Below are 10229 nucleotides of genomic sequence, written 5' to 3' on the forward strand. Positions count from 1 at the left end.
CATTATTCTGTTTGTAACACCTGGAAAAATGCGTCTAAAAACCCATAAAGTATATAAATATTCTTGATCTCTTGAAATTTTGCACTAATACTTCTCATTGGTGAAGGTCGGTTGGAATTGTAAATGGGCCATGTTTTGATATAGCTGCCATATAAACCGGTCTTGGGTCTTGAATTCTTGAGCTTCTAGAGGGCTCAATTCTTATCCGATTTGGCTGAAACCTTGTGCGTGGTGTTTTGGTATCACTTCCAATAACTGGGTTAAGTCTAAATCGGTAGATAACCTGATATATTTACTATATAAACCGACGTTGGGTCTTGACTTCTACAGCTTTTAGAGGAAGCAATTTTTATCCGATTTGGCTGAAATTTTGCAAGTGGGGTTGCAGTGTGACTCCCAACAACTGTGTCAAGTATAGTCTAAATCAGTCTATAACATGATATAGCCGCCATATAAACCGATCTCCCGATAAGATTTATTGAGCTTCTAGAGGTCGCAATCCTTATCTGATTTGACTGTTACTTTGTACGTCATGTTTTGGTATCACTTCCAATAACTGCGCCAAGTATGGTCTACATCGGTTGATAACCTGATTTCGACTATACTTGGCACAGTTTTCGAAAGTCATACCACGTCACTTCATGAACATTTTCAGCCAAAGCGGATAAGAATTGCGGCCTCTAGAAGCTCTAGAAGTCAAGACCCAAAGTCGGTTTATATGGCAGCTATATCAAAACATGGACCGATATGGCCCATTTACAATACCAACATACCTACACTAATAAAAAGTATTTGTGCAAAATTTCAAGCGGCTAGCTTTACTCTTTCAGAAGTTAGCGTGCATTCGACAGACGGACAGACGGACGGACGGACGGACAGAGAGACGGACGGACGGACAGACAGACGGTTGGACGGATAGACAAACGGACGTGGCTAGATCGACATAAAATGTCCCGAAGATCAAGAATATATATACTTTATGGGGTCTCAGACGAATATTTTGAGTAGTTACAAACAGAATTACGAAATTAGTATGCCCCCATCCTATGGTGGAGGGTATAAAAATTTAGTCGAGCACATAAATTCAAGCAAAAATGCGCGGACGTTCTGCCACAAAATATTGGCCCTTCCTTTACTGCCTCCGCATGTTATTAAGGTAGCATTCACCGATATAAAATCCATAATTTTTTTAATGGATAGCGAGGAATATTTTTGCGTGCTCTTAAAAATTTAACAAAAATTCTGCATACAAAAGTAAATTTCCACATAAATATTGGGTTGCCCAAAAAGTAATTGCGGATTTTTCATATAGTCAGCGCAGACAAATTTTTTCACAGCTTCTAACTCTGTAATTGCATTCTTTCTTCTGTCAGTTATTAGCTGCTACTTTTAGCTTACTTTAGAAAAAAAGTGCAAAACAAGTGTATTCGATTAAAGTTCATTCTAAGTTTTATTAAAAATGCATTTACTTTCTTTTAAAAAATCCGCAATTACTTTTTGGGCAACCCAATAGTAAATTTGTATTAACTATAATGTTAACTTCTTGCAGATTGGATGCAAAAATGCATATGACCCATCATGAGTATATGGGACTCGGTTTTTACACCCACCACCGAAGGATGGGGGTATATTCATTTTGTCATTTGCCGTTTGCAACACATCGAAATATCCATTTCCGACCCTATAAAGTATATATATTCTTGAACAGCGTAAAAATCTAAGACGATCTAGAAATGTCCGTCCGTCTGTCTGTTGAAATCACGCTACAGGCTTTAAAAATAGAGGTATTGAGCTGAAACCTTGCACATTCTTTTTTTGTCCATAAGCAGGTTAAGTCCGAAGATGTTTGTTTGTTTGTTCGTTGTTTGTTTGTTCGTTGTTTGTTTGTTTCTTTGTTTGTTCCTTATATACTCGGAAATGGCTGAACCGATTTTCTTGACATTTTCACTGATGGTGCATAATAATCTTGTGGTGAAAATAGGGTACTAAGTTTTTTAATATCTGATGGTTGGGGAGTGGACCCTCCCCTTACCCCAATTTTCAGAAACGCCACAACTCGGAGATGGGTGGTGCGATTTAAGCTAAATTTTGTGTGCTCCCTTATAGTAACCTGCAAACAAAAATTTGGTATCCAAATTTCGGATGGGGTACCTAGGGGGGCGCCCCACACCAAAACCTTCCAAATATATACATACGAATCTTATATACCCTCCACCATGGATCGCATTTGTCGAGTTCTTTTCCCGACATCTCTTCTTAGGCAAAAAATTGATATAAGAAAATGTTTGCTCTGGTATTAGAGCGATATCAAGATATGATCCGGTTTAGGCCACAATTAAATTATATGTTGGAGACCTGTGTAAAAGACCCATGATCGGTTTATATGCAGCTATATCAAAACATGGACCGATGTGGCCCATTTACAATACCAACCAACGTACACTAACAAAAAGTATTTGTGCGAAATTTCAAGCGGCTAGCTTTACTCCTTCGAAAGTTAGCGTTCTTTCGACAGACAGACGGACGGACGGACGGACGGACAGACGGACGGACATGGCTAGATCGACGTAAAATGTCGCGACGATCAAGAATATATATACTTTATGGGGTCTCAAACGAATATTTCGAGTAGTTACATAGTTCCTGTGGTGGAGGGTATAAAAACGAATTTGATATCTATGTTCGGAGCAAAGTACGGTGGCCGCCCCAGCCCCAAAACACCCTCTAAACATTTTATATTTACTGACCATGGCAATATTGGAATTTGGGAGTGCAGCACGAATTTGATATCCATATTTGAGTCGAAAACCACCAGATCTCGGAGATTGGTAATGCAATTCGTTCGAAACATGGTTTTATTGTTGCGGTCGTGTGCTTCGGGGGCCGTCCAAAACCCGCCAAATGGGTATATAGAACAATCACGACAATATAGAGCTCAAACGGAAAGTGCTTGAGAGAAAACAAGTAAAAGCGTGCTAAGTTCGGCCGGGCCGAATCTTATATACCCTCCACCATGGATCGCATTTGTCGAGTTCTCTTCCCGGCATCTCTTCTTAGGCAAAACAGGATATAACAAAAAATTTGCTCTGCTGTTAGAGCGATATCAAGATATGGTCCTGTTTGGACCACAATTAAATTATTCGTTGGAGACCTGTGTAAAATGTCAGCCAATTCGAATAAGACTTGCGCTCTTTGTGAGCTCAAAAAGTAAAATAGAGAGATCGATTTATATGGGAGCTGTATCGAGCTATGGTCCGATTCAGATCATAATAAACACGTATGTTGATGGTCATGAAAGAATCCGTCGTACAAAATTTCAGGCAAATCGGAAAATAATTGCGACCTCTAGAGGCTCAAGAAGTCAAGATCCCAGATCGGTTTATATGGCAGCTATATCAGGTTATGAACCGACTTGTACTTTATTTGACATAGTTGTTGAAAGTAACAATAAAAAAACGTTTTGCGAAATTTCAGCCACATCGGATAGGAATTGCGCCCTCTAGAAGCTCAAGAAGTCAAGTCCCCAGATCTGTTTATATGACAGCTATATCAGGTTATGAACCGATTTGAACCATATTTGGCACAGTTGTTGGATATCATAACAAAATACTACGTGCCAAAATTCATTCAAATCGGACAGGAATTGCGCCCTCTAGAGGCTCAAGAAGTCAAAACCCAAGATCGGTTTATATGGCAGCTATATAAGGTTATGCACCGATTTGAACCATACTTGGCACAGTTGTTGGATATCGTAACAAAACACGTCGTGCAAAATTTCATTCCAATCGGAAAAGAATTGCGCACTCTTGAGACTCATGAAGTCAAGACCCAAGATCGGTTTATATGGCAGCTATATCAGGTTATGGACCCATTTGAACCATACTTGACACAGTTGTTGAATATCATAACAAAACACGTCGTGCAAAATTTCATTCTAATCGGATAAGAATTGCGCACACTAGAGGCTCAAGAAATCAAGACCCAAGATCGGTTTATATGGCAGCTATATCAGGTTATAAACCGATTTAAACCATACTTGGCACAGTTGTTGGATATCATAACAAAACACGTCGTGCAAAATTTCATTCTAATCGGATAAGAATTGCGCACTCTAGAGGCTCAAGAAGTCAAGACCCGAGATCGGTTTATATGGCAGCTATATCAAAACATGTAGCGATATGGCCCATTTACAATACCAACCGTCCTACACTAATAAGAAGTATTTGTGCAAAATTTCAAGCGGCTAGCTTTACTCCTTCGGAAGTTAGCTTGCTTTCGACAGACAGACGGACGGACGGACGGACAGACGGTCGGACATGGCTAGATCGACATAAAATGTCACGACGATCAAGAATATATATACTTTATGGGGTCTCAGACGAATATTTCGAGTAGTTACAAACAGAATGACGAAATTAGTATACCCCCCATCCTATGGTGTAGGGTATAAAAACCGATCCCCGGATTTGACATCTTGTGCCCCTAGAAGCCTCAATTTTCATCTGATTTGAATGAAATTTGGAACAAATACATGTGTTATGACTTTCAACATCCATGCCAAGTATGAACCGAATCGGTCTATAAACAGATTTAAACCGATCCCCGGATTTGACTTCTGCATCCCTTAGAGCCCAAATTTTCATCAGATTTGACTGAAATTTGGCTCAAAACCCCTCGTTATGACTCAGCGCCAATATTTAACCAAATCGGTCAATATAGTGATATAGGCCATCCCAAGTACCGATATCCCGAGATACTGATATGACTTCTTGAGTCTAAAATAATTTAAATTCAAACTCAGTTAATATGGGAATATTTCCATGGTGGTGGGTACCTAAGATTTGGCCCGGCCGAACTTCGTACGCTTTTACTTGTTGTGGGCTGTCGCAAAAGGCTTTGTAGTCAACAAAGAGATGGTAAGAGCAATCCTCAATGACCTTCACTATCGCCCGGCTCGTTATGGGAGGAACTCCTAGTTCCGAGCTTCTCGTCATTACGAGAAGGTCAGCTGAGAGCTACCGGGCGCGTCCACAGGTTGCGGATAGTGGGATGTTCCGTAAAGCTGCAACTGCAGTCGCGGACAATCATCAGGTATCGAGTGGAGAATCTCAAAGAAATGCTCTTGCTTAAATACTGAGTGTCTATGTTACTCGATATGATAAAACGAGTTATTGTCGCTTTTAAATAACCAATGGCCATAGCGTTCCCGCGGTGATCGGTTTTATGGGACGAAATGAGCTTGTTCACACGTGGAAGGTCGTAAAGGATGTCGTAGCACAAAATTTCAGCCAGACCGGATAAGAATTGCGCCCTTTAGAGGCTCAAGAAATATAATCGGGAGATCAGATGATTTGGGAGCTATATCAGGTTATTGACAGATTTATACCATATTTCAAAGTTCCTACTAAAGTCGTTGCGCAAAAATTCAGCCAAGTGGAAAATCACTCAGTGGCACATCTTCAGTGCCTGGCTTGGATGTTGGAGACCATAGTAGATTTTATTGTGCAAAATTTCAGCCCAATCGAAACGCCCCCTGCAGGCTCAAGATCGGTTAATATGTCAACTATATCATGTTTAAGACCGATTCAGGCCATACGTAGCTCGTATGAGAAAGGTCGTAGAAGAAGTCGTAGTACCAATCGGAGAAGAAGTCAGCCAAACTGGGCAAAAATCGCGCTCCCTAGAGGCTCAAAAAATATAATCGGGAGATCGGTTTATATGGGAGCTATATCTAAATATGGACCTATATGGTCCATTTACAATCCCAACCGAAATGCACTTGCACGAAGCATTTGTCCAAAATTTTAAACGCTTAGCTTTACTTCTTCGAAAGTAAGTGTTCTTTCCCTAGACAGACTTTCGAACTGACAGACAGACCTTTCTCTAGACAGACTTTCGGCCTGACAGACGGACGGACATAGCTAGATCGACTTGAAATGTTATGACGATCAACAATATAATACTTTATGGGGTCTTAGACCAATATTTGAATATGTTAAAAACGGAATGTTGGCCTAATACAGACTTGAAGAGGTCTACCGCTTTGCTACCGCTGCCGCTGTCTAAACCAGACGTGTCCGTTATGACAGGTTACGGTCTGATCGGTAAACATGCTTGCAGATTGAAGATTGCAAGTAACGACTTCTGCAGAAGCTGTGAGGGTGTCGAGTAAGAAGAGATTATAGAACATCTGCTGTGTGTGTGTTCAGTACACGTAGTCAGATGGAGTGCCACTTTAGGTTCTCATTTCTTTGATAACTTTTCTGGTTAAGCGGATGTGAACCTTCGCGAGTTGGCTGTTTAAAACAATCTGGATGGTTCAACGGCAGAAACTGGAAGGCATCTTCCTCGTCAAGATTCCGGGGTTAACACAATGAAAGGAAACGTCTAAGTAAGTCTGATGGCTGCCACTAGCACTTTACCTTACCTAACCTACGATAATTCAAAGTTATTAACATTAATTTCATAGATTTAGTTATTGTGCTCTTAATTTATTTTTATTAGGTTTTTAGATTTCGTTTAATAAATTATTCGGATTAGTCCTAGTACATTCCATTGGCCTTTGTGATGAGTTCAAAATTTTCAAAACCATTCATTTTCTCACTTTCCGATTCCCATTCCCTCGGTCAAACCGGTAACTACGGGTAAGATGGGTTCAGGGTTAGCAGAAGCAATTGCCAAAACACCCATAACGGCTACAGCAATGGTTGCAAAGAATTTCATATTGGACTGTAGATAAAAAATTTAATTTTTGATAGAAAAACAACTTGATATAGAAATTGAAGTTACCTTTTTGGAGTTGGTTTGTTTTGCTATAATTTGCAAAGAAAACTGAATGATTATCCAGAGAACCTAGACGGTTTTTATAGCAAATACTTTCCAAATGAATTAATATGACAGTACAAAAGAGTGTTAATTAGTGTGCTGCACGACTTTTTGTTCATTAATTGTAAACCGAAAAGCTGGAGAAGATAAGGAATATTAAAATTGTAAACAATTTTAAAAGCAATTAGAATTTAAGGTAGTAAACTAGTTTTTAGAAATCTCGTTTTAACTTGATGAAGCTAATGTTGGTCTCAATTGGCTATAAAGGCTTTGTAAATTGTCCCATACAATACAGTTTTCCTAAGGAATCTTAACAAACCAAAACTCTTTCTCAGCAAAGTAAGTTCAAATATAAATACCACTTTTTAATCATACAATAAATAGGTTTTCCTTTATTTACAGAGCAACATGAAATCCTTCTACGCTTCTATTGTTATAGTCATCATGGGTCTCTTGGCAATTACTTCTGCCGATCCTGAACCTCAATGGAATGCAGACACAATTTCTAAATTGATTAAAGCCTTCCAGGGTTCAGAGAACTAAAACACCTATGCAATATGCCATGAAAAATCAAATAAAATGCAAAATATTGAATTAAGTTGCTTTTCTTTATAAAATAAAATTTAACCTTGTATCAGAGAATATCATGAATGAAGACTTCGAAGTCTTGGATGACAACAGTTTCACAGATTATTTTGTTATAAGCTCCGGCTAAAGCTGTTGTAGTCTCCCCGCTGAATAGAAGGAAGACGGATTGAGATAAGTTTTGGGAATGAATCGACGGGGATATACCTTGTAGACCTGGAAGGGTAGTAGCAACTGTAAAGAACAGTGATATATTGGTTAAGCGAGTCACAAACATTCTGAATGATTTGTTTAAGCCTGGATGCGCATTGCGCCTCAGTAAAACCGCGTTGTCCAAAGTTGCAGATGACTCTTCCATACGGTACACAACGATCTCTAACAGGGATATCCATTAGTAAGGCAAATACAAAAGGAACTCTGCTTTTGCGTGGAAGATATATCCAAGGTTTCTTATTATACCCTTCACCATAGGACTGGGGGTATACTGATTTCGTCATTCTGATTGTTACACATCGAATTTTTTTATCTGCGACATGACAAAGTACATATTTTCTTGATCGTCTTGATATTCTAGGTCGATTTGGCCATATCCATCCGTTCGTCGAAAGTATGTGAACTTTCGAAGGAATAAAGTTAGGGGCTTGAAATGTTTGCAAGAATACTTCCTATTAGAGAAGGTCGGTTGGAATTGTAAATGAGGCATATCGTTCCATAAATATAGCTGCCATATTAACCGATCTGGGAGTTTGACTTATTGAGCCTCTTGACGGCTCAATTCTATTCGATTTTCCTTAATTTGTACGAAGTGTTCGGTATGACTTCCAAAAACTATGCTAAATATAGTCCAAATCGGTTCATAACTTGATAAAGCTGCCATATAATCCGATCTCAGATCATGACTTCTTGAGCCTCTAGAGTGCGCAATTATTATCCGATTAGTGTAAACATTTTGCATGACGGCTTCGTTTTTGACTTCCAAACATTATGCTTAGTATGGTCTAAATCGGTTCATAAGCCGATATAGCTCCCATAGACACCGATCTCCCGATTATATTTCTTGAGCCTCTAAGTGCGCAATTATTATCCAACTTTGATGAAATTTAGCGTGAAGTGATTTTTTATACCCTCCACCATAGAATGGGGGTATACTAATTTCGTCATTCTGTTTGTAACACCTTGAAATATATATGTAAAGTACATTTATTCTTCACCGTCATGACATTTTAAGTCGATCTTGTCATGTCCGTCCGTTCGTCTGTTTGTCGAAAGAACGCTAACTTTCGAAGGAATTTAGCTAGGCGCTTGAAGTAAGTGTAGGTGAGTTGGGACTGTAAATGGGCCAAATCGGTCTAAGTTTTGATAAAGCTGCCATATAAACCGATCTTGGGTCTTGAATTCTTGAGCCCCTAGAGGGCGCAATTCTCGTACGATTTGACTGAAAATTTGCACGTGGTGTTTTGGTATCACTTCCAATTACTGCGCTATGTATAGTTCAAATCGGTACATAACCTGATATAGCTGCAATATAAACCGGTCTGTGAAATTGACTTTTTAAGCCGTTAAAGGGGGCAATTCTCATCCGATTTGGCTTAAATGAGGCGTTTTAGTTATGACTTCCAACAACTGTGCTAAGTATGGCGGTACATACCTTGATATTGCTAAGTATGGCGGTACATACCTTGATATAGCTGCCATATAAACCGATCTGGGATCCTGACTTCCTATGTCCCTAGAGGGCGCAATTCTCATCCGATTTAGCAGAAATTTTGTACAAGGGCTTCTCCCATGACCTTCAACAGCTCCCATAAAAACCGATCTTCCGATTTTGCTTCATGAGTCACTACAATGTGCAATTCTTTTCCGAATGAACTGAAATATTACACAATGACTTCTAGAACCTTCAGTATTTAATTCATGTATGGTCCGAATCGGACAATAACTTGATATAGCTTCAATAGCATAACAGCTCTTATTCATTATTCTTTGTTTTCCTGAAAAGAGATACCGCACAAAAAACTCGACAAATGCGATCCATGGTGGAGGGTTTATAAGATTCGCCCCGGCCGAACTTAGCACGCTCTTACTTGTTTCTTTTTATACCCTCCACCATAAGATGGGGGGTATACTAATTTCGTCATTCAGTTTGTAACTACTCGAAATATTCGTCTGAGACCCCATAAAGTATATATATTCTTGATCGTCGCGAAATTTTATGTCGATCTAGCCATGTCCGTTCGTCTGTCTGTCCGACCGTCCGTCCGTCTGTCTGTCGAAAGCACGCTAACTTCCGAAGGAGTCAAGCTAGCCGCTTGAAATTTTGCACAAATACTTCTTATTAGTGTAGGTCGGTTGGTATTGTAAATGGGCTATATCGGTCCATGTTTTGATATAGCTGCTATATAAACCGATCTTGGGTCTTGACTTCTTGAGCCTCTACAGTGCGGAATTCTTATCCGATTGGAATGAAATGTGTTTTGTTATGATATTCAACAACTGTGCCGAGTACGGTTCAAATCGGTTCATAACCTGATATAGCTGCCATATAAACCGATCTGGGATCTTGACTTCTTGAGCCTCTAGAGGTCGCAATTATTATCCGATTATAATGAAATTTTGCACGACGTGTTTTGTTATGATATCTAACAACTGTGCCGAGTATGGTTCAAATCTGTCCATAACCTGATATAGCCGATCTTGGGTCTTGACTTCTTGAGCCTCTAGAGGGCGCAATTCTTATCCGATTTGAATGAAATTTTGCACGACGTGTTTTGTTATGATATCTAACAACTGTGCCGAGTATGGTTCAAATCTGTCCATAA

The 10229-nt window shown here is 39.4% G+C and overlaps 2 long non-coding RNA genes across 2 annotated transcripts; one reads left to right on the forward strand and one right to left on the reverse strand.

Annotated features, from left to right (window-relative positions):
- Positions 1-6470: 6470 nt before the first annotated feature.
- Positions 6471-6879, reverse strand: LOC131994075 (uncharacterized). Its single transcript, XR_009396415.1, has 2 exons — positions 6790-6879; positions 6471-6729 (listed from the first exon to the last, which is right to left on the reverse strand). It is a non-coding gene; the product is annotated as an uncharacterized LOC131994075 (long non-coding RNA).
- Positions 6880-6955: 76 nt separating this feature from the next.
- On the forward strand, positions 6956-7419 carry LOC131994135 (uncharacterized). The gene is made up of 2 exons (XR_009396470.1): positions 6956-7164; positions 7228-7419. It is a non-coding gene; the product is annotated as an uncharacterized LOC131994135 (long non-coding RNA).
- Positions 7420-10229: the final 2810 nt, after the last annotated feature.

This window comes from Stomoxys calcitrans, chromosome 1, assembly GCF_963082655.1.
Source record: "Stomoxys calcitrans chromosome 1, idStoCalc2.1, whole genome shotgun sequence".
NCBI classification, from domain to species: domain Eukaryota; kingdom Metazoa; phylum Arthropoda; class Insecta; order Diptera; family Muscidae; genus Stomoxys; species Stomoxys calcitrans.